At 42.1% G+C, this 20,253-nt stretch overlaps 1 long non-coding RNA gene across 2 annotated transcripts; it reads right to left on the bottom strand.

Moving 5' to 3' along the window:
* Window positions 1-430: 430 nt before the first annotated feature.
* On the bottom strand, window positions 431-15,308 carry LOC112673486 (uncharacterized). Of its 2 annotated transcripts, none has more exons than XR_003144807.3 (4): window positions 15,209-15,308; window positions 14,511-14,649; window positions 4,956-5,020; window positions 431-2,462 (listed from the first exon to the last, which is right to left on the bottom strand). It is a non-coding gene; the product is annotated as an uncharacterized LOC112673486 (long non-coding RNA). The 2 variants fall into 2 exon arrangements; XR_004808866.2 differs by lacking the exon at window positions 15,209-15,308 and adding an exon at window positions 15,045-15,167.
* Window positions 15,309-20,253: the final 4,945 nt, after the last annotated feature.

Genomic DNA, 20,253 nt, shown 5'->3' on the forward strand with positions numbered 1-20,253 from the left:
GGGTGAAAATGGACAGCAGAAAAGAAGGGGAGATCTGGAAAGATAGGCAATTTTAACTTTTATCTATTTTTCATTGAAAAAAAAAAGAACTAGAGCTCTACAGGGTCAACTCCTCTATAGAGAGACAAAAAGAGAAGGAGGGAGGAAAGGATGGAGGAAGGGAGGGAGGGAGGGAGGGATCCAGGCAGGGATGTAGAGAGAGAGAGAGAAGAAAAAAACCAAACTGGGATGCCTAGGTGGCTCAGCGGTTTAGCGCCTGCCTTCAGCCCAGGGCGTGATCCTGGAGTCCTGGGATCGAGCCCCACGTCGGGCTCCCTGCATAGACCCTGCTTCTCTCTCTGCCTATATCTCTGCCTTTCTCTCTGTGTCTCTCATGAATAAATAAATAAAATCCTTTTTTTTTAATTTTAAAAAAGAAGACCAAACTATGATTATGAGAGAAGGTACTCATCATCCAATCAATCTATTTGAGACATTTTTTTTCCAATGAAAGAATGATTTATTACTTATTTTCTAGGTTTGTAAGTAGAAAGCATTGGAACTGTGGTTTTCCCACTTTGTGTGGGTCATCACAGGTGGATGATATTTTGTGTTCTATTTTCCATTGCCCTTGAGTTCCATCTGGCCCAGATGTCTCTTAAAAGAGTCGACAGTTAGAAGAATAATATCAATACCAATAGGTAGCCACTATTTTAATAAATATTTTCCTACTCATAGAAATATTCATCGATGCTTCTCTAACATTGAAAAGAGAGATTTACATTTTTAAATGTCACATTTTGAATTAGGTTATAGAAGAAATAATATGTTGACCAATTTTCCACTTGCCGTTGGTTATTTGACTACTAATTTGATTGTAGATTTGTTCTTATGTTGTAGTTGTTGTTCAGGCTAACCTATTTTTAAATTGCTGCTTTTAAATTGATTCATAGTCAAAATATACAGAAAATACATTATACAGGTACAAATTAGGTTTGATAGTAGTTTTTTAAATCCTTTGATTCTGGATGGAAAATAAGATAATTATAGACACAGAATGAAATAGCTCATATTTCCTTCAAGTAAAAAGTTTTAAAGTTAAATGATATAGAAAAATGTACTGTAAAAAAGGAAATTGCAAATATGTTGCCTTATAAAAATTTTCCCCTCATAGGATACACATCTAGTGAAACATATGGGATGATTCAGTGAAGAAATACAGATATAGCAAATTTCATAGTAAAACAAAAAATACCTTGATTCTATGTTATAACCATTCTACCATGGAAGCAAACATTTTTCTGTTTGTTTGTTCATTTTTGGGAGAAGCAAACATTTAAATGGAAATCAAAAGCTCAAAGTTTAGATATCTTCTAATACCCAAAGCATATTTTAACTCTAGTTATAAGTAGATTAAAACTAGGATAAACTATTTTGAAGAGTAAAGGGCAACTTATGGAATCAAAACTAGCTCTAAACTTTGGAAAAGTTTAAACTTTCTATTTCTCCCAATCTTGAATACAGGACCTCCTATTTACCATTGAAAGTGGATAGGGCAACGTGTGGGGTCAACCAGTTCCTACAGATTTTGTTTCTAAAACTTCTGAGATTTCTGGGCAGATATAAGACTATGCACCCTCTTCTAAAGGAGCAGGACCTCATGGGAAGTTTTCACACTTTGTGTAGAAGAGTCCCAAATGCCAGGAGCCAATTGGGCCCCTTTCTCCTCTTCCCCTGGTTTGGTGGCCAGTGAACTCAGACAGAACTCTAAGACTGCATTATTTGCCATTCAACAGCATGGCTTCTCTGAGAGTGCAAGGAGCAGATAATCAGATTTGTGATGCTTATCTATCCTTTCAACAGCCAATAGACCAGTCCTTTTACCCTGTGTATAGGGCCAGAAATATCCCAGGAGAGTGAAAAGCAACTTTCTTACATGCAGTAGACATTACTGAGTGGGTGACTACTGTTTGTGTCCCTGTGCTATATGATGGAGATGCCAAGGTGAGTGAGGCCGTCCTTGTCCCTTCCCTTGTGAACCTCATAGGAAAAAAAAAAAAAAGAAAGAAAAAAAAGAAAACTGTTTTCCCAACTCATTGTTTGGTTTGCTAATATTAACCATGGACTTTTCTAGAAACTGAGACATTTTCTCCTTTTGACCTTTAGATAGAAGTTTCTGCCAGCAAATCCCTTAGAATTCTGTAAGATAATCTGTGTGTGCAACTTGTCCAATAAATTCTCAATAAGCCAGTCATGGAATCAAGAACTCCCTCAGGCGTCAAGCTTCCTCCTTTGCAGAGGGAAAGAAGGTCTCCTTGTGCATGCCTCTGCCTTGGGAAGTCCATCTCCTGGTGAATGGGCAATCCATTGCCAGCACAAGCTGACATAGAGGTCATGGCATGACTTCCACTCCCTCAAAACATAAACCTCTTTGTTCAGTAGCAGCTTCTGGCTCCTGAGTCTTATTTCTCCAAAACTGCCACCTGATTGGATGAAATTGCCTTTTAGCACATTTAAATTTTCTGTTAGAGGTATATTTTCAGACACAGAATAGAGAAAATATTCCCCCACCCAGGGCATTCTCCTGGGAGCCATTTCTAAGATAGGAAGAGAGTTTATTTTTCATGGCAGAAGTCATTTCTTCCTATAAATTTTCTTGGACTAGACTACAGGATTTTAATAGTTTTCTTTGGACTTTTTGCATTTAGAAAATTTCTTGGTGATGAGATTCCAAGTTATTTTTAAAATCAGATATGATGTAGTCAGAAAACTATGACCTCTAGGGCCAAATCTTACCTACCACCTGTTTTTGTAAATAAAGTTTTATTGGAACACAGCCATATCTATTAATTTAAAGATTATCTATGGCTATTTCCTCACTACAGCAGTGGAGTTGAGTAGTCAGGACAGAGGCTGTATGGTCCACAAAGCCTAATATATTTACTATCCAACCCTTTACAAAAAATATATATTGACTCCTGTTGTAAGGCATATAAGCCAACTTCCCATTATCGATCAATGTCCCTGCTCTCATTGTCACTGAGTTCAACACATGTTTACTGTTCTTTCCATTCTTTCCTATTAATTCTCAAGCTTTGGCCTATGATATTCCAAACACAGAGCACCTGCCTGTCCCTAGTGTCCCAAACTTCAAATTCAACTTCTGGATGAATCTGTAGTGAAGGAAGTCCTATAAATCATCTCCGGTTCCAACCCTAGATGCCACACTTGCCATATTCTCTTGCCCAAAGGGTATAAAAATATACATTTTTGCATCATGAAATATCTTTTGCAGATTGGTACACCTTTTAATTTTTATCTCATAAATTTAATTTTTCTTGTTACATGCCAAATGCATTGCTGGAGGCCTTATGCTCTAAAGACAGTTTACCATTCCATGCCTTTAACAGCACTCAGAAGTTGGTGTTACTAAGCCCACTCTACAGATGACAAAGTGAGGTTCAGAGAAGTTAGTTGTTGAAATTCACAAAGCTAGTAAAGTGGTAAACCCAGAATTTAAGGCCAGGTCAGCCTTACTCCCAATGAAGTCCTACAAAAAGGACTTCATTTACAGTGCATTACCATGAAATAATAAAGAAAAATTTATGTCAACCATGGTAATGGAAATATTTTTAAAACATTTTACATATTTTTCTGCCATCTCAATTAGCTACTATCTTCAAGGATGACTCAACATCATAATTATTAATATAAGTCTTATCATGTTATAGAAGAATTTGAATCCATAATATGTTGGTAAATCATTACCAACTGTTTTTGAAATCTTGGGTCCACCCTACTCTGATAGAGTAAAAAGGAATCAGTCTTACTTTTTTTTTTTGGCCATGATTTCATGCTTCGCCCCCACCCACTACCCGGATAGACAGGCTTGTATGTAGGATAAAACTTGGCCAACTGAATACAGTATCATCCCATGGTTAAGAAGACAGCTGAGAAGCAGATAGCTTTGGGTTCCAGTCCTGATCCTGCCACTTAGGAGCTGCAGAGTGGACAAAGTACACAGTAAGCATCCACTAGTTGGCAGGTATTAGATTAGGTATTAGGTATTGGTTATCATTTAGACTTACTTTCTCTGTTCTTAAATTATTGCCAAGAACACCAAACAGGTTTAAGTGATATACTGATATTTGTACACTGTGTCTTATCAGAGGTCAATGCCTACGTTCCGAAATTTTCTGCTGTAGTTGGGGTCTCTAAGATTGAGTATTGTTTCATGAAGATTTATTGTCACTGTTGATCGAGATTTATCTAGCTCTGACTATTAGACTGATGCCTGTCTTCAAGTGCTTGCTGATAACATACAGAAATGACCTGTCCTGGGGTTAGACTAGCCACAGCTCTCCACTAAACTGGCTGGGAAATAAAGCAGACAACTGTAATTTAATAATTACAGAAAAAAGTGACAAGGGACTCCCCTTGTCATCATGCTGATGTGGCTTCATGTGGCTCTGCCAGCAGGGTTGGGCCCAGGGCACTGAGGGATGTTCTCTCAGTGAGAGGCTCAAAACCTACCAGACAGACTTCAGAGGGAACTGGATATGGGATCTTATTTATGGGAAGTGTCTTGGAGTTACAAAAATTCTTCACAGGGAAAGAGAGGTAATCTTTCCTCTCGGTGGCTCTTTAGTGTAGACAATGGGCCCGTAAATGGTAGCTCTAGGGAAGCAAGTTCCATCTTGCCTGAGGGAAGCACTTTTGAAAACTCTTCCTAAGAGGGAGAGTTCCCCAGCACACAATGGGGCCCCCCCAGGTAAGGCCTTTCTGAAGAAATTCATGCATGCATTACCTAAACTTGAGGGAAGGTCTTTCTAAATCTGAAATCCTCTAGGATTTTGGAAAAGTTACTCTTAACTCTCAACGAACAATAGCTAAAGTCTTGAAGCTTGCAAGGCATGGTGCCCCTGGCAAGGTTTGCTGAGGGATAGCTCTCCAGTTTAAGAACATATTTGGCTCACCTGGGATCCTGGTAAAATGCAGATTTGGATTCAGTAGGATCATCTGCATCTCCAGTAGCAAGATTCTAGAAGTCATGCAATTTAGGAAGAGTTAATGATCAGTCTTCTCTATCTACCCCACCCCCCACCCCCCCGGCGTGGAAGTGGAAGTGAAGTTGTGCCCTAGCTGATACTCTTCTGGTCTTTGCCTCTATCCCATCTAAGTTGTGTTCTGAGTAAGCTTACTGTATGATTTCTTATCCAATCCAAGACACTTTTGGGATGGAAAGGAACATATTAATGTTGAGACATTAATGAGACATATTGGACTGAGATTTTTTCAAAGAAATCTCTACTGAAGCTCTCCCCACCCCGCAATAAAATTCATGCTCTTACGCCTGCCCTTATTTCTAAAACAGTATTTTTTTGTTTTGCATTTGCTTTTGTGGCTAAAGGAAGCATCCTGGGTTATCTGTCCAAAGGGAAATGGGACATGAAGCAAAAATCTGTTCAAACAGTAAATAAACTATTTAGGATTTGATGTGTATTCATGAGTCACCGGGGTAGGAAAAGAAACTTAACTGCACCAAGTCGGTAAACCACAAACCCTCTGAATCAATAGTATTCAGTTTGCTGTTCTAATAATGGCAAACACCAAGGTGTACCAGAGTGGGTGTGAGGGGTTTCCTTCTTCTTCTTCTTCTTCTTCTTTTTTTTTTTTTTCTTACAGGATGTTTGAACATAGTGTTAAGTTCATTTAGAGGAGGCAGGGAAGATTTTCTGCTTTACTGTCAGGGAAGAGAGCGAGTCCTCTGCCTTGGACTCTGGGACAGAGACAGGATCTGGTCACCTGCTGAGTGCCATCTATTCTTCTGTGGGATCCTAACAGTGGCTAGGTGAGTTTCTGTATTTCATTTAATCCTCACAATGACTCACAAATCTGGCAGTCCGCCAATGAGCCCAGGAGGAAGCAGGACTTCCAAATGAATGAACTACTAAGGGATGAAGTTGGGGTTTAAACTTGTGACAGGCTCCAAAGCCTTGGCTCATTTTTGTCAAAGAAAGATGTTCTAGTCACAAGAGGCTACAATCCTCTTCCATGCCTTCATCTTGCAGGTGAGGAAGCTTGGCTTGGTGGATTAAGGATTTGTCAATGAGCATAATACACTGAAGAGCAATCCAATGAAATAAAAACCTGGTTTTTGCTTTCTGGATACATGTTTTTTCTATTCCGCAGTGCCATCTTTAAAGCAATTATGTATGCATAGTAGTATAAGTGGCTACCACTTTCATTTGTCCTAGCATTTCCAAGCATTTACGCATATGAGCACAGTGAGTTCACAGTGACTGTGTCAGTGTTGTGAGTGTGCATATTTGTGCAAGGGTGTTTTGCATGAAATGTGTGCATGTGCATGTGTATGAGTTTGTGCATATGTATGAGGGTATTTATAAGTGTGTTTGGGATGGGAAAGGGAAAAAAATAGTAGTTATTGAGACCCAACCATGTGTCTAGCACTGAGCCAGAACTTCTCTTAAATTATTGCCCTTAGGGATGCCTCGGTGGTTTAGTGGTTAAGCATCTGCCTTCAGCTCAGGGCATTATCCTGAAGTCCTGGAATCAAGTCCCACATGGGGCGCCCCTCGGGGAGCCTGCTTCTTCCTCTGCCTGTGTCTTTGCCTCTCTCTCTGTGTCTCTCATGAATAAATAAAATCTTTTTTAAAAGATTGCCTTTAACTAGCATACATCCCAAGTAGATATTACTTATCATCCACCCTTTTCAGATGATAAAACCTGTATCAAAGGAAGGTAAATATGGAGAAATGCACCAATCTGATAGCAGAGAATGAGATGGTATTTTTCATTTAATATATGAGTTAGATGATGCAGATTGCCAAGGTGCAATATAATACATCGATTTCAGGAACCATAGCAGATGTAATCTAAATTTCCCTAGATGTTTCAGACAGCATTGTAAGGATCCTGCAATGAATTGAAATAGAAATAGAGGGTAAAGGCTCCTGAGTGACATGGTTGAGTCTGACTCTTGATTTCAGCTCAGATTATGATCTCATGGTCGTGGGATGGAACTTTGGGTCAAGTTCCACACACAACAGGGAGTCTGCTTGAGAGTCTCTCTTTCTCCCTTCCCTTTGCCCACTCACACATGCACATGTGTGTACACTCACTCCCTCTCTCTCTCTAAAATAAATAAATATTTAAAAAATAAATAGAGGGTGACATTACATTGGAGTATGGACTTGTGCCGAATAATAGAGATTATTGGTCTATCCATTGTGTGGCCACCATGGTCCAAGAGTGCAGATTTGGGAATCAGTAGACCTTGGTTTGCTCTCAAGCTCAACTATACCCAGCCACACATCATTCAGCTAGGTTCCAAAAATAAGGCCAAAAAACAAGGGCTACTATGCATTTAAAGACATCTTGCCACTGCCAGAATAACAGGTTTGTTTGTTTGTTTGTTTTGGCAGCTATTCTGTATATGTCCAAGCATGGGAAACACATTTCTCAGCTGAGTTAAATAAGACACAAAGTGGCAATTAATGCTATAGAAATTGTTAGATTACATCATGTGAAATGGCTGCTATCCAGCTATGTTTCTTCAACCTACAAAAATGGTAATTTAATATGACTCAACCTCATCTCTTATTAAACTATAAGAAAGAGAGAAATGGCACTAATGGATTGGCAAATGTCTTAATAAGAAAATTAATCTAGTTGATAAGAAGGGAGAATTATTATCAGCCTTCCAAAGAGATCTTAATGATATTCCACTTTCAAAGAAAACTTACTTGCTCTTTTTTTGTCATTAATTCAGCTGGTACAAAGGACAGGCATATAAACTAACACTTAGAATTAAGGGTCAGCTTTTTATGCCAAGTTCAAGCTGGTTGATGAGAATAAATGAATAAGGAAGAGGGAGTGCCCAGGAGACTGGAAAATATGCCCTTTATGGACTTGGTTGCTTAGATGTTAGGATTCCATTCATGCTCAAACTTCTGTAAATGAAGGGGAAAAAAGAAAAGGAAAAAACCAACCCCTCTTGTCAATGCTCCCATTGGCTAATTTCTAAGCCTACTCTCTATCTTTTAGTAGTGTAGTCTAGACCAGAGTTTCTCAAAATTTGTGTTCTCAGTATCCCTTTACACTTTCAAAAATTATTGAGGACACTTTCAAAAATTATTGAGGACTTCAAGAGCTTTGATTTGTGTGGGCCACATCTATTCATATTTAATGTATTAGAAATCAAGAATGAGACATTTAAAGTATTTTTATTAACTCATTCGAAATAACAATGATAAATCCAATTAATGTAACCTAAAAGAATTATTTGTCTGAAACATGTTATGTGTTCCAAGATGGAAAAAGTTGAGTAAGACAGTGATGCTGCTTTACATCTTTGTCTTTCCTTTAAAGACTGGCATAACAAAAGACAACTGAATCCTCATGTTCTCTTCTGCACATGTCCCGTAGCCTCTGGCAAATGCCACTATACATGCATGACAGAAGCAGTTGGGAAAAAGTAAATAAAGTCTTAGGAGCACAAGATTGGGAAAATAGATTTGACCTCATCACTCTACTGAAACAACCCTTAGGATTCAGAAGTGTCTGGACAATGTGTTCAAGGCCATTGATCTAGAATGATTTCTTATAATTAGTAGACTATGTACTTCTAGACTTAGAGACCATAGATTCTATAGACCTTCCAGATCAGTTTTAGATTTATAGAAAATATGAACGGACAGCAGAGAGTTCCCATACACCCCCTCATTTTCCTGATTCTACTGTGTAGCCAGTGTTGAGAACTACCACTCCCTATTGTGTTAATATCTAAAATACATTAGATCTCCTAATTAAAAGTCTGAAGTCCTTAGCAGGCATACAGAATCCTTCAAGATCTAATAGCCCCTCCCTGGCATCCCCCACAGGCTTCTTATTTTTTAGTTACACTGAATAGCAACCAAACTCCTGCCCCGGCTCAGGGTGGCCTGTGTCACCCAAGCCACCCTATCTAGGGACATGCTCATGTTAGCCTGACAGTATTCAACAGAATTTCTCTAGCTCCCTCCTCTGTGTAATACTTTCCAGCCCTCTGCAAAGTTTCTCTATTTCTACTTGAATTCCTCAGGTGGTATCAAATATGCCCGGCTAACTGCTGTCTCACCAGTAGATTTTGATTTTCTGGAGGGCAGGGTCTACATTTTTTTCAGAGGAATATTGTCAGCACTTTCTTGCAATTGTGGGTTCCATGAACATTTGTCGAATGAATGAATGTACAAATGAAAAATGAATGAATGAATGCCACAGGACCACGGGCATAATGATACTGAGTCCACCACCAAACTTCTTGATTGTTCTTTGTTCTGATCTACAGATTTTAAGGATACGCTTTTCCCTTTCAATGACTCATGAAGTGAGGTGTGTGTGTGTGTATTTGTGTGTGGTACGGGGATCAGGCTTGTGAACTTGCTCTACTTTTCCCTGAAGAAGATGACATTCTTTCAGGCTGGCTGAGACACCTTTGCACATACCCTGTCACTGGAGTGCTTCCGTGAATGTAGAATGCTGATTGGGTGTCATTTGCTATGGGCCAGGGGTCAAGCTGAGAAACGCCAATACCCACGAGAGGGTAGTTTTCCTCATAGATGTTCCTTGGTGGGGGTTACTTTATGCAGTGATGACTCTAGACTCTCATCAGGTCAGCCTGAAGAATGACCTATTTCAACCGCATTCCTCTGTCATTTTGGGGTTGGCCTTCTTCTAATTATTTTGAAAGACACACCCACATATCCTCTCTGAAGTACAATGCTGTGCATAAACTTGGTTTTAGTAAACATCATATTAATAAATAATAAACTAGTGAATAATTGGTAGATTGACTAAGTGAATATTTGGCAATTTCATCTCAAGTTAGATATATTTCCAGCACAGTTTGTTGTCTATCATTCAGAAGGAGATATTTGACTTTCTGTTTATCATGCATGGATCCTTAAAGATCACCTCAGAGGAATACCAGTGGAATCCACACTGAAGGTTTTAAGAGCCCTTGAGTCTTCATGGCAAAGACTGCACTGCCTACTACACTGGCCATTAGCCACCTATGGCTGGGAGCAATTGAAATGTGGATCATGTGATAGAGGTAGTATAATTGTCTAATTTTAATTATTTCTAAGTTTAAGTTTAAGAATGGAAGCTTGGATCAGTTATTAGAAAACTCTTCAGTAGTTTTAAAACAACTTGAGTATGTGAATCTACCTTTTCAACTGTAAACTTTATGAAATCTAAATTATGTATTTCAGATGAGACTTTGTCATCCTAATTAAGATAAGCTGTAATTCTAAAAGACGTACTAGATTTCCAAGAATTGGTTTGAGGACAAGAATATAAGAATGTAAAATATTAATTCAAGTGGTTGATTACATGTTGAAATGATAATATTGGGGGCATACTGAGTTACATATAATATATTATAAATTAATTTCATTTTTTTTAATGCGGCTCCTGGAAAAGTTGACACTGCCTTTGTGAGCATGTTGTATTTCTGGGACAACGCTGCTCTAGGGCTTGTATGAAGCTGCCTTGCTGTGAGGCCGTGATAGAATTTCAGGGGTGGCTTTGTCCTCACCACAGAGTATCTTCAGCTAGAAGTTTGCTCTGGATTGAAGCAGGGAATGTCCTGAATTTTGTTGTGTGTGGAATGAGAATGAGTATCATGTTAGAACCAAGTAACAGCTGTAAAGTGAAACATTTGTGCTCTTGTGGTCATCAACATAGATGAAGCATTTACATGGGGACACTGTGATGGCTCATTTTACATCAGTTTGACTGACTTAAAGGATGTCCAGAGAGCGGGCAAGACATTATTTTTGGGTGCGTCTGTGAGGATGGTCTGGAAGACATTGACACCTGATCCAGTAACTGGGTGAAGAGATTCACCCTCACCAGTGTAGGCGGCATCTTCCAATGGTCAGAGGCATCCACAGAACAAAAGGAGGGCCAATTCTTCCTCTTCCACCTTCTCTGGTCCTCTCACACCAACAGACTCCAGGGTTTCAGACCTTTGACCTCAGAGTGAGTTATACCACTGGTTTTCCTGCTTCTCCAGCTTGCGTATGTATGGCAGGCTGTGGAACTTCTTGGCCTCCATAGCCAACTGAACAAACTCCTAACATAAATATCCTTTTTTGTCTGTCTCCTACTGGTTCTGTTTCTTCAGAGGAATCTGGTAAACACACGGTGCCAGAGGTTTCGAGTTCAGTACAGCATTGTGTCCTCTCAGCAATCAGTCCTACAAGATAGGTTCTCTGATTGTCGTTTTACAGAAAAGGAAACTGAGGGGTCAGAGCAGTTAAGTGATTTGCCCAGGGCTCAAAACTCTTATTTGAACTTAAGTTGTAAAACCCAAATCTTTCCTTTCCCACTTCTTCCATTGGAGAAAGGGTCCCTTTGAAGGAAGGACATGGACAAAGTAGCCCCACATGATGGCTCAGCCATCCTGGTTCCAGGCCCAGATGTCCATCTCTTTCATTTCTTTCCTCAGCCTTAGCCTGAGATCCAAGGTTTGGGGTGAGACTGACTTGGGTTCAAATCCCAGCTCTGCCTTGTTCTAGAAAATTGTTTAGCCTTTCTATTTTCAGTTGTCTTGTACTGAAAAAGGGTCAAGGAAAACCACAACCCTGAGGGACATGTGAGTGAATTCATGCAGACTGTCACAGTCCTGGCCTCTAAACTGTTTGCTCATTGTTTCCTGCAATGAGGTCAAAAGAGGCTTCCCAGAATATAAGTGTATTTCTATACTATTTCTAAGGCCAAATTTCCATTTCTTAGACTTTGAAGTTAATGATCATAAATGATTTCAAAAGAATGTATGTGTGTGTGTGTATATATATATATATATATATATATATATATATATATTCTTAAAGCTTAGGTTTCAGAACCTCTGATGGCTTAGCTTTACTTCTGCATTTAACATTAAAAGAGCAATAATGACAACAACCCAAGTACTCATACCACATCTAATCAGCCCTTTATAACCTTCCTCCAGGCTGATGGAGGATGGGATGGAGAAACCGAAGCTAAATTCACAGTGCACGAGGTTGGCTACCTCTGCCTTTCCTGCACTCTCGGTGTTAACACAGCTGTGTTATACTCTTCCCAAAAGAAAATATTTTACTCTCAGGAGCCTCATACTTATGCCAGCTACATGGGAGAGGGGCTTCCTTCATGCCCCATAGACCCTGTTCAATGTTTTGGAGGCAGAGGTGGTCTTAGAAGCCCCTCCACTCCCACACTTCAAGGAGTAAGTGAGGTGCCCCAAGGTCAATGGCTTCATGTGCAAGTGAGCAGATGACCCAGGAAGAGACCACAGGCTCTTGGTCCTCCCAACTGTATTCTATTCTCCACACCCTTCAGCCTAAGTGCTATGAAGGTGTGTGGCATGAATGTGTGTGTGAGGGAGTATGAGAGTGTAAGCATGTGTGCACAATGTATGTGAGACTGTGTGTGTGTGTTTGAGTCTGTGAGAGTCTGTCAGTGGATGAGAAAGTGGATAAGGAAGTTTGTGAGAATATGAGTGTGTGAGTGTACAGTACTGTGCAGTACTGTGTGTGTGTGCCTGTGTGAGAAAGTGTGCATTTATGTGCATATTCGGACCATTTGCACCTAAGTTGGAGATAGCATGCCCTCTTGTCCAGTAAATACTTTGGTGTATATTTACAAAAAGAAAGGACATTCCTTTACATAACCATAACACAGTATCAACATTAGTAACTTTAACATCAATACCATACTATTGTTCAATCCACGGATCATATTTACATTTTATCAGTACCCCCATAAAGTAATGCCCTTTATAACTTTGCTTACATTTTTAGGTATCTTTAACTTTGGACATCTCCATGGTTTTGTGTGTGACTTGATTTGGCATTTTTGAGGAGTGCCAGCCAATTCACTTGATTGAATATTTAACCATTTGACTTTGAACATTTGAGTATCTAAATAAATAGTGGTAGGCTCTGGTCCCAAGTAAGACAGAGGGAGGCTACTTCATCTCTCTCTTGGAATGTGGCCATAAAACCTGGGCAAACACACAGGGCAGCTTCTGAGGACCCTGAAAAGTGAATCATGGAAGGACACCAGAATGCAAAGCACCACTGAACAGGAGGTGAATTCATCATGATTTTAAAATCTCTATTCCTTCTTCTGCCCGGACCTGGCTGTAGGCACAGTGACAGAAATGCACATCAGAGCAGGGCAACTGAAGTCCCAGCTTTGTCATCAGAAAGCAAGTTTTAGGTTAAAGAGAATTGAGCAGAGAATACAGAGAGTTCCCATATGCCCCCGGTTCTCCCTTTCTGTCTTTTTCTTTTGCATTAATGTAGTATATTTGTTACACTTGATGAGCAGCAGTATTGATACATAATTATTAACTAAAATCCATAGGTTACATTGGGGCTGAATATTGGAGTTGTGTATTCCATGGATCTGGCAAATGTACCACGTCATGTATCCATCACCATAGTATCACACACAGTAGTTCATAGCCCTGAAAATCCCTGTGCTTCACCTGTTTACCCCTCCCTCCCTTCCTCAGGCACCCCCCCCCCAACTACTGCTTTTTTTTTTCCCACTGTCTCCATAGTTTTGCCTTTTCCAGAATGTCATATAGTTAGAATCATCTAGCACATAGTTTTTTTTTCAGGTTAACTCCTTTCTTCAGTGATATGTATTTAAGGTCTTCCCATGTCTTTCCATGGCTTTATTATTTCTTTTTAGCACTGAATAATATTCCATCGTACTGATATATCACACTGTTTATCCATTAAAGGACATCTTGGTTGCTTCCAAATTTTGGCAACTGTGAATAAAGCTGCTATAAACATGTATGGGCAGGTTTTGGGGTGAACATAAGTTTTCAACTCACTGGGTAAATGCCAAGGAGTACCATTTGCTGGATCATATGGTGAGGGTATATTTCATTTTGTAAGAAACTGCCAAGCTGCCTTCCAGGGCAGCTGTACCATTTTGCATCCCCACCTGCAAAGGATGAGAGTTCCTGTTGCTGCACATCCTCACCAGCATTTGGTGTTGTCAGTGCTTGGGATTTCAGCCACAGAGGTAATTTTTAAAGTGCAAATTTCTTGATAATGTGTTAAAGTTTTATCAGTCATTTATATGTGGTGTGAATGTGACTCATAGATCATCTTTTAGGGCAGCTTTACTAGGAGAAGAGAGCAGATTAACACTGAGGAAGAAAAGGCCCAGAAAGGAAGGCTGTGGCCGTGAGGACCTGCTCAAGGAGGCATGGTTGCACCTGGCGGGCTAAGCCCAATCTCTCCAAAGTTGCCTCTGGTCCTGAAGGTTTTTGGCCTTGCTAACTGCAACAAAACTCTCTCACCCCACTTCCAGCCCTGGCCTTGCCTTTTTTTTACATTTCTTTCAATTCATACCCGAAGCCCGAATAATCTGCAATACTGATGATCTGTTGGGTTATGGCTGGAATATCCATCAGTCAGAGGAAGAAACCGCAGAGAATTTCATATAAAGAACTTTACCATGTTACCACAGGGAGCCTGGGTGGCTCAGTCAACCGAGCGTCTGACTCTTGATTTCGGTGCAGGTCATGATCTTGGGTTGTAAGATGGAGCCCCCCGTCCGGCTCTGCAGTCCCACTGAATCTCCCCCCTGCTCTCCCTAAAACAAAAAACAAACAAACAAAAAGAGTCTTTACCAATGTCACAGAACGGAAGGGGCAAAGGCGACCCTAAGGTATCACAGAGGCAGTGACAGCAGAAGCAGCGGGGCCCCTTGAGTGTGGGGTTCAGCAGGAAGAGGTCACGGTGGCTGCGCGCCTCAGGCCTGGGCTCAGAGCTGCAGGCTCCTCGGGTACCGCGGCGGCTGCTCTCGGGCGCTGGAAGGCCAGGGCCGCAGCTGCTGCCCGGGGTGGCGGTGAGGAGGCTCTGCCGCCCTTCCCGGGGCCCCCTCCAGGCAGGCCCCCGGGAGCACTGGCCAAGCCAGGTTGGGCTTTGCAGAGCCCTAGCCTCTCTCCCTGGGGCCCTCGCCCTCGGCTGTGACAAGTCCCGGCCTACTCCAGCAGTGGCCTGGCGGCGGTGGGACCGGGCGGGCCCCGGCGCCCCGACACAGGCGGGGAGGTCTGGAGCTCGGGCCGCCGCCCTGCGGGGCCGGGCGCACGCGGGACCCGGGCAGCAGCCCCGACCGGCCGGATTCCCGAGGACGCCGAGCCTCGACCGACCCGGATTCCCCAAAGCCTGGAGCAGTTTGGCTCCCGTCACAGCCCGGGGTCGCTTTGCTTTTAAAGGGTTGTCGTCCCCTTCGGTCGGAGGCGGCTCCGAAGCCTGGGGGGCGCCCGCTCCTGTGTGTGCCGGGACCCCGGGGGCGCGGGCGGTGGGGGCGGGGAAGGGAGGGAGGGAGGGAGGGAAGGAGGAGGGGAGGGAGGGAGGAAGGAAGGGAGGGAGGGAGGGAGGAGGGAAGGAAGGGAGGGAGGGTGGGAGGAAGGAAGGAAGGGAGGGAGGGTGGGAGGGAAGGAGGGAGGAGGGAAGGAAGGGAGGGAGGGTGGGAGGGGAGAGGGAGGAGGGAGGAGGGAGAAGGGAGGAGGGAAGCCGCCCCTGCCCCCGCCCGCGCCCGCGCCCGCGCCCGCGCCAACCCTCCGGCCTCGCCTCGGGCTCCCGCCGCTGCGGGGCTCCTCCGGGGCTCGCGGTGCATCCCCGCGGGGGCGCGGCCTACCGGCCGCCCACACGGTGTCAGTTTGCTGGTCTAACACGCGCCCTGGTGGCCGGAGCCGTCCGCGGTCTCCACGCTGCCTTCCAGACTTCAAAAAGAAAAAGAATATAAGCCCTAAATGGGAAGAAAAAAAAAAAAAAGGCTTAAAAATAGAAACGACACCATGTCCAGGGACAAAAATATGTCTCTGTTAAAAAAAAAAATCCCCAAATTCTGACCCTCCATTTTTTAAATTAGATTTTTCACCTATTTCTGGTTGTTTTTTATTGACACTTCCACTTTCAGCCTCAAGTCTGTGATATTCCACTGCTACCGTATTACACTTGAGTTGCTGAGACAAATCAGAAGGGAGGTACTAAGGGTTCACTTCTGAATAGGAAAGATAAAGCAATGGGTCCTGAGTGACCTATAGTTTGATATAAAACAAACATTCTTCATTGTTCAAAGAGCCCTACTAACACCCTAACTCCACATATTTTATGATTTATTTATTTTTAATAATATTTAAAAAAATATTTATTTGAGAGACAGAGAGCGTGTGCACATCAGCAGAGGGAGGGGCAGAGGGAGAAGGAGAATCAGGCCCTGGATGAGCAGGAGCCTGATGTGGGATTCGATCTCAGGACCCCAGGATCATGACCTGAGCCAAATGTAGATGCTTAACTGACTGACCCAGGCACCTAGATATTTTATAATTCAGAAGACTAAATTTCACTGATCTATAAATGAATACAGTTCATCAACATTCTTACAGGTTTAAAGAACTTGAGAGATAAGCCAGGTGAGTGGTAGCCTCAGGTTATTCTAAGATCAAGGACTTCTCTAGAATGATCTTGGAATAAATTCTCCCCAAAGCATTTTCTTCTCCCCCTGCTGACCCCTACTGACCCTGCATATATCAGGGAACTGAGGTGCAGGAATGCCCCTAACTGAGGGTGAATGTTCCAGAGGTTGGAAGCTCAGTGAAAATGCAAGCCCTGATTCAAACAGGCCTTGTCCACACCCACCTGTGGACTGTAATATTATTATTCACTTTCCTGAGGCTTTCTTTTCTCAGCTATCTGATAAGGATAGTGGCTACTTCTGAGGGGACACCAACGTTTGAGTGCAGGAATTTTACCTGTTCGTATCCTGTCCTTTCTGCATGAGAACTGGAACCAACTTGCTACCTTAATCCAGAGAAGAAGCGAAAGTAACTCACCTGTGTGCTTCAGGAAATTTTGACTCCTAGAAAATCAATATTTGAACCAACCACACAGTTTACTTCTCATGACTGACTCTTGCTTTTCAGCTCCCGTTTCATGCCCCTCACCTTCCTGTGTCCACCAATGTACTCTTGCAGAAGGTAAAAAATGACCCAATCCCCTCGCTCCTCACCTTGCAAGACCTACCCCGAATCAGTCCAGTCCCAAACCTAATAAATACCATTGCTTGGTGTCCTCTTTCAAGACCCTGCTGTCAGGCCTGTCTTCCTCTATGGCAATACCCATAATGAACTTGGCTTTACTGGGTCAACAGGATTTTCCTGATAGTATTTCTGGGTACTCAACATTGAACAGATATGACTCCCAGTAAGTCCTGGTGAGCATCGGTGTAAGTCCTGGTGAGCATCGGTGTCCCTGACTTCTTAGACATTTCAGATCAGAAGAGAGGCCTTACGTGGACTCAACTTCAATGACTTGCCAGCTCTGTGACCTTGGGAAATTGACCCATATTCTCCAATGTTCAGCTCCTCTGCAAAATGGGGATCAATGGTTGTTCCCTCTGTAAATATTTCTTATGAGGACTGAAGGAGCAAAATCACATAATATATTCTCAGTTATGGTGTGTATTCCTTAAAATGAATTTTCTGCTTCGGGGTATATCTAACCCAATGGACTGCAAAGGAAGTCCTGCCATTTTGGTGACCTTTGGCTTTCTTAGTTGTCTCTGAAGTTTTATTATGAAGTGACCTCCAAAGACCCAAAGCTAATTCCAGGTTAATTTATAGCTAACCTGGAGACAAGCAGACACGTGAGCCTGTACAGAGCTCAGGGAGTGAGCAGGCAAATGTGAATTCAAGGAGATGGAAACATGCTGAAACCTAAAAAAGATTGGAAAAAATAAATAAATTAAAAAAAATTAAAAAATAAAAAAGATTGGAGACTAGTTATGGATCTGAGTGTCCCCAGGAAAAGAAACATACAGGATGAATTTACCACTTGGCCAACAGAGCCCTTGGCAATGACATTTAATTCTATACATGAAGTTGTGAGGAACTGTTCCTGAGTGTGAAGCCTTCTGTGTCCAGGAGAATTAAAGATTTTTATTTATTTGTTTGTTTGTTGCGGGGTGGGGGGGAGGGGAATCCCAAAGCAGACTCCATGATGAGTATGGAGCCTGATCTCATGACCCCGAAATCACCACCTTAGCCAAAATCAAGAGCCAGTGGCTTAATGGACTGAGTCACCCAGGCGGCCCCATGGGTGTGTCTTTTCAAAAGAACACATGGTCCTGGGTGATGCTATACTTTCCACAGTGAGCCTTGTACTTTAGAATTCTGGCCACTCTTCCCTTATTCCTGGAAGCACAGTTTATGGGCGACTGGTCAGCGAGTCCTGGCCCCCAGAACTTCTGTTTTAATGTTATGAAGTCCAGGTTTAAATTTTCAGAACCAACTGCCATGTGACAAGTTAGAGAATTCAAGCCAAACTGTCGGGGTGTCTAAGGATTTACCCGAGGTCTAGCAGTCTCAGTGGGACCAACATAATTTTGATGTTCTCTCCTAGGAATGGAGGAGCCAACTCTGTGGCACCTTCCACCACTCAAACCTACTTTGAATCCTCCAAACAGCAGAGAGCCATCCTTGGTGGCCACTTTCTAGGGGTTTACCAGAAATCTATCAAACATTTGAAAAAAAACCAAACAGGAAGAGAGGAAGAAAGTATGGAGACAAAGAGAGGGAGGGAGGGAGGGAGGGAGGGAGGGAAGGTAGGAAGCTGGAAGCTGGGAATTTATAAAAGAATATCATCAAGTCCATCAATAGGTGTATCTGATTTTTACAGGGAGTTGGCAGTTGGCAGCCACCAATGTAAAGGCTTCTTTTGTGCTAGAACTGCTGCTAAAACCTGGGTTGCTAAGAGAGGCAGAAAGTGTCCCCTAAAGCCCTTTTCCAGTAGACCCATTCAGTGAATCCAGCATTGAGAATTTCAGATTCCCCATGAAACCCGAAAGCAATTATCTCGGATTAGCAGGAGATCAGAAACGGCTTACATCAAGTATTGTTTTCTAAACCCAGAGGGCTGGTGAAATTATTAGCTGGTAATAATTCCAGAAGCCCTGAAACTGGTAACATTTGTTCAAACTGGGGAGGAGAAATATAAGACCATGACAGAGTATATGTACCTTTAATAGCAGGATACAGTTTAAATGGAGTTGGGGATATTTGTTTTTATTTCAGAAAAATGCACCAGGACCCCAATGAAAGGGCTCCACCTTAGCTCTTGGGTAACTTCTCAGAACCAGGTGCATCAGGGAAAGGTTTTTACAAACTTAGGTACTGAATGATTGATGTCTCAAAGCAGCTCGGGTGTATCTGTTTGCATCACATGCTTATGCTTTGTGTATTTCAGAAAGACCATGTCATTGAAGGAGGGCATACAGATGTTTAAAGTAAATTAACTCAACCTTCTGAAAAATAGTCAAGGAACAGTAAGTATTGGACCAGATATTATGAAAGTTAGTCATTTAATTCTGGGATATTCAGTTCAACCCAATACAAATCCATGTGTATTTTAGGAGATAAAATGTGATATATAAAGGAAAAAGTCCATAAATGTGATAAAGAGCTGTAAAAAATTAGGGTCATAATCATTACTAAATGTTTTCCAGGCCATAAAGAGGTCCCAGTGCTATGAATAGTTCTTTTATCAATAGGATACCATTTGCATATACTTCCTGTGAAATTAGGGCCACTCAGAATGTTTTCTTTCTTCAGACCTGGCATCCATTTGGCTTAGACATTGGATTTTTGATAACGAGAGTCTAGGACAGAATGCCTGATTCCTAGTGCCTCGTGTTCAGGAGGGGGATCCCTCTGGAGATAGGAAGGTGGTGGGGTGACCCCTGCACACCCTGCTGATTCTTCAAGTCAGGTGGTGCGCTGGTGCAGTCTCCTTACCTGAATGGGGACCACATTTAATTAAGTCTTACTCCTGGATTAGCTTCTCTGGCTGGGAAAATCTCACCTCAAATATTTTTTCTTTCAGTAATGAATTTTTTTTATAATGTTTGCAAAATTACAAATTTGAGCAGGTGATGCAGACGTGTTACGTTGGCCCTGAGGTGGCAGTTGAGATGCTATTGATCTGGTTTTTTTAAAAACTGCTCTGGAACATTGTTCTATGGAGCCCCCAAGTGGACACGTGTACGAATGTCTGCTCTGCAGAACCACATTGGGCAGGCTGGGAAGGAAACGCTGGGTTTCCAGTCTCTTTGATGACACTCTATGTAACCCTTAAGGACAAGCATATATCATGCACTAACGGAAAAGACTTAATGTTGATACCACAATTAGAA

This window comes from Canis lupus, chromosome 24, assembly GCF_003254725.2.
Source record: "Canis lupus dingo isolate Sandy chromosome 24, ASM325472v2, whole genome shotgun sequence".
In the NCBI taxonomy this organism is placed as follows: Eukaryota; Metazoa; Chordata; class Mammalia; order Carnivora; family Canidae; genus Canis; species Canis lupus.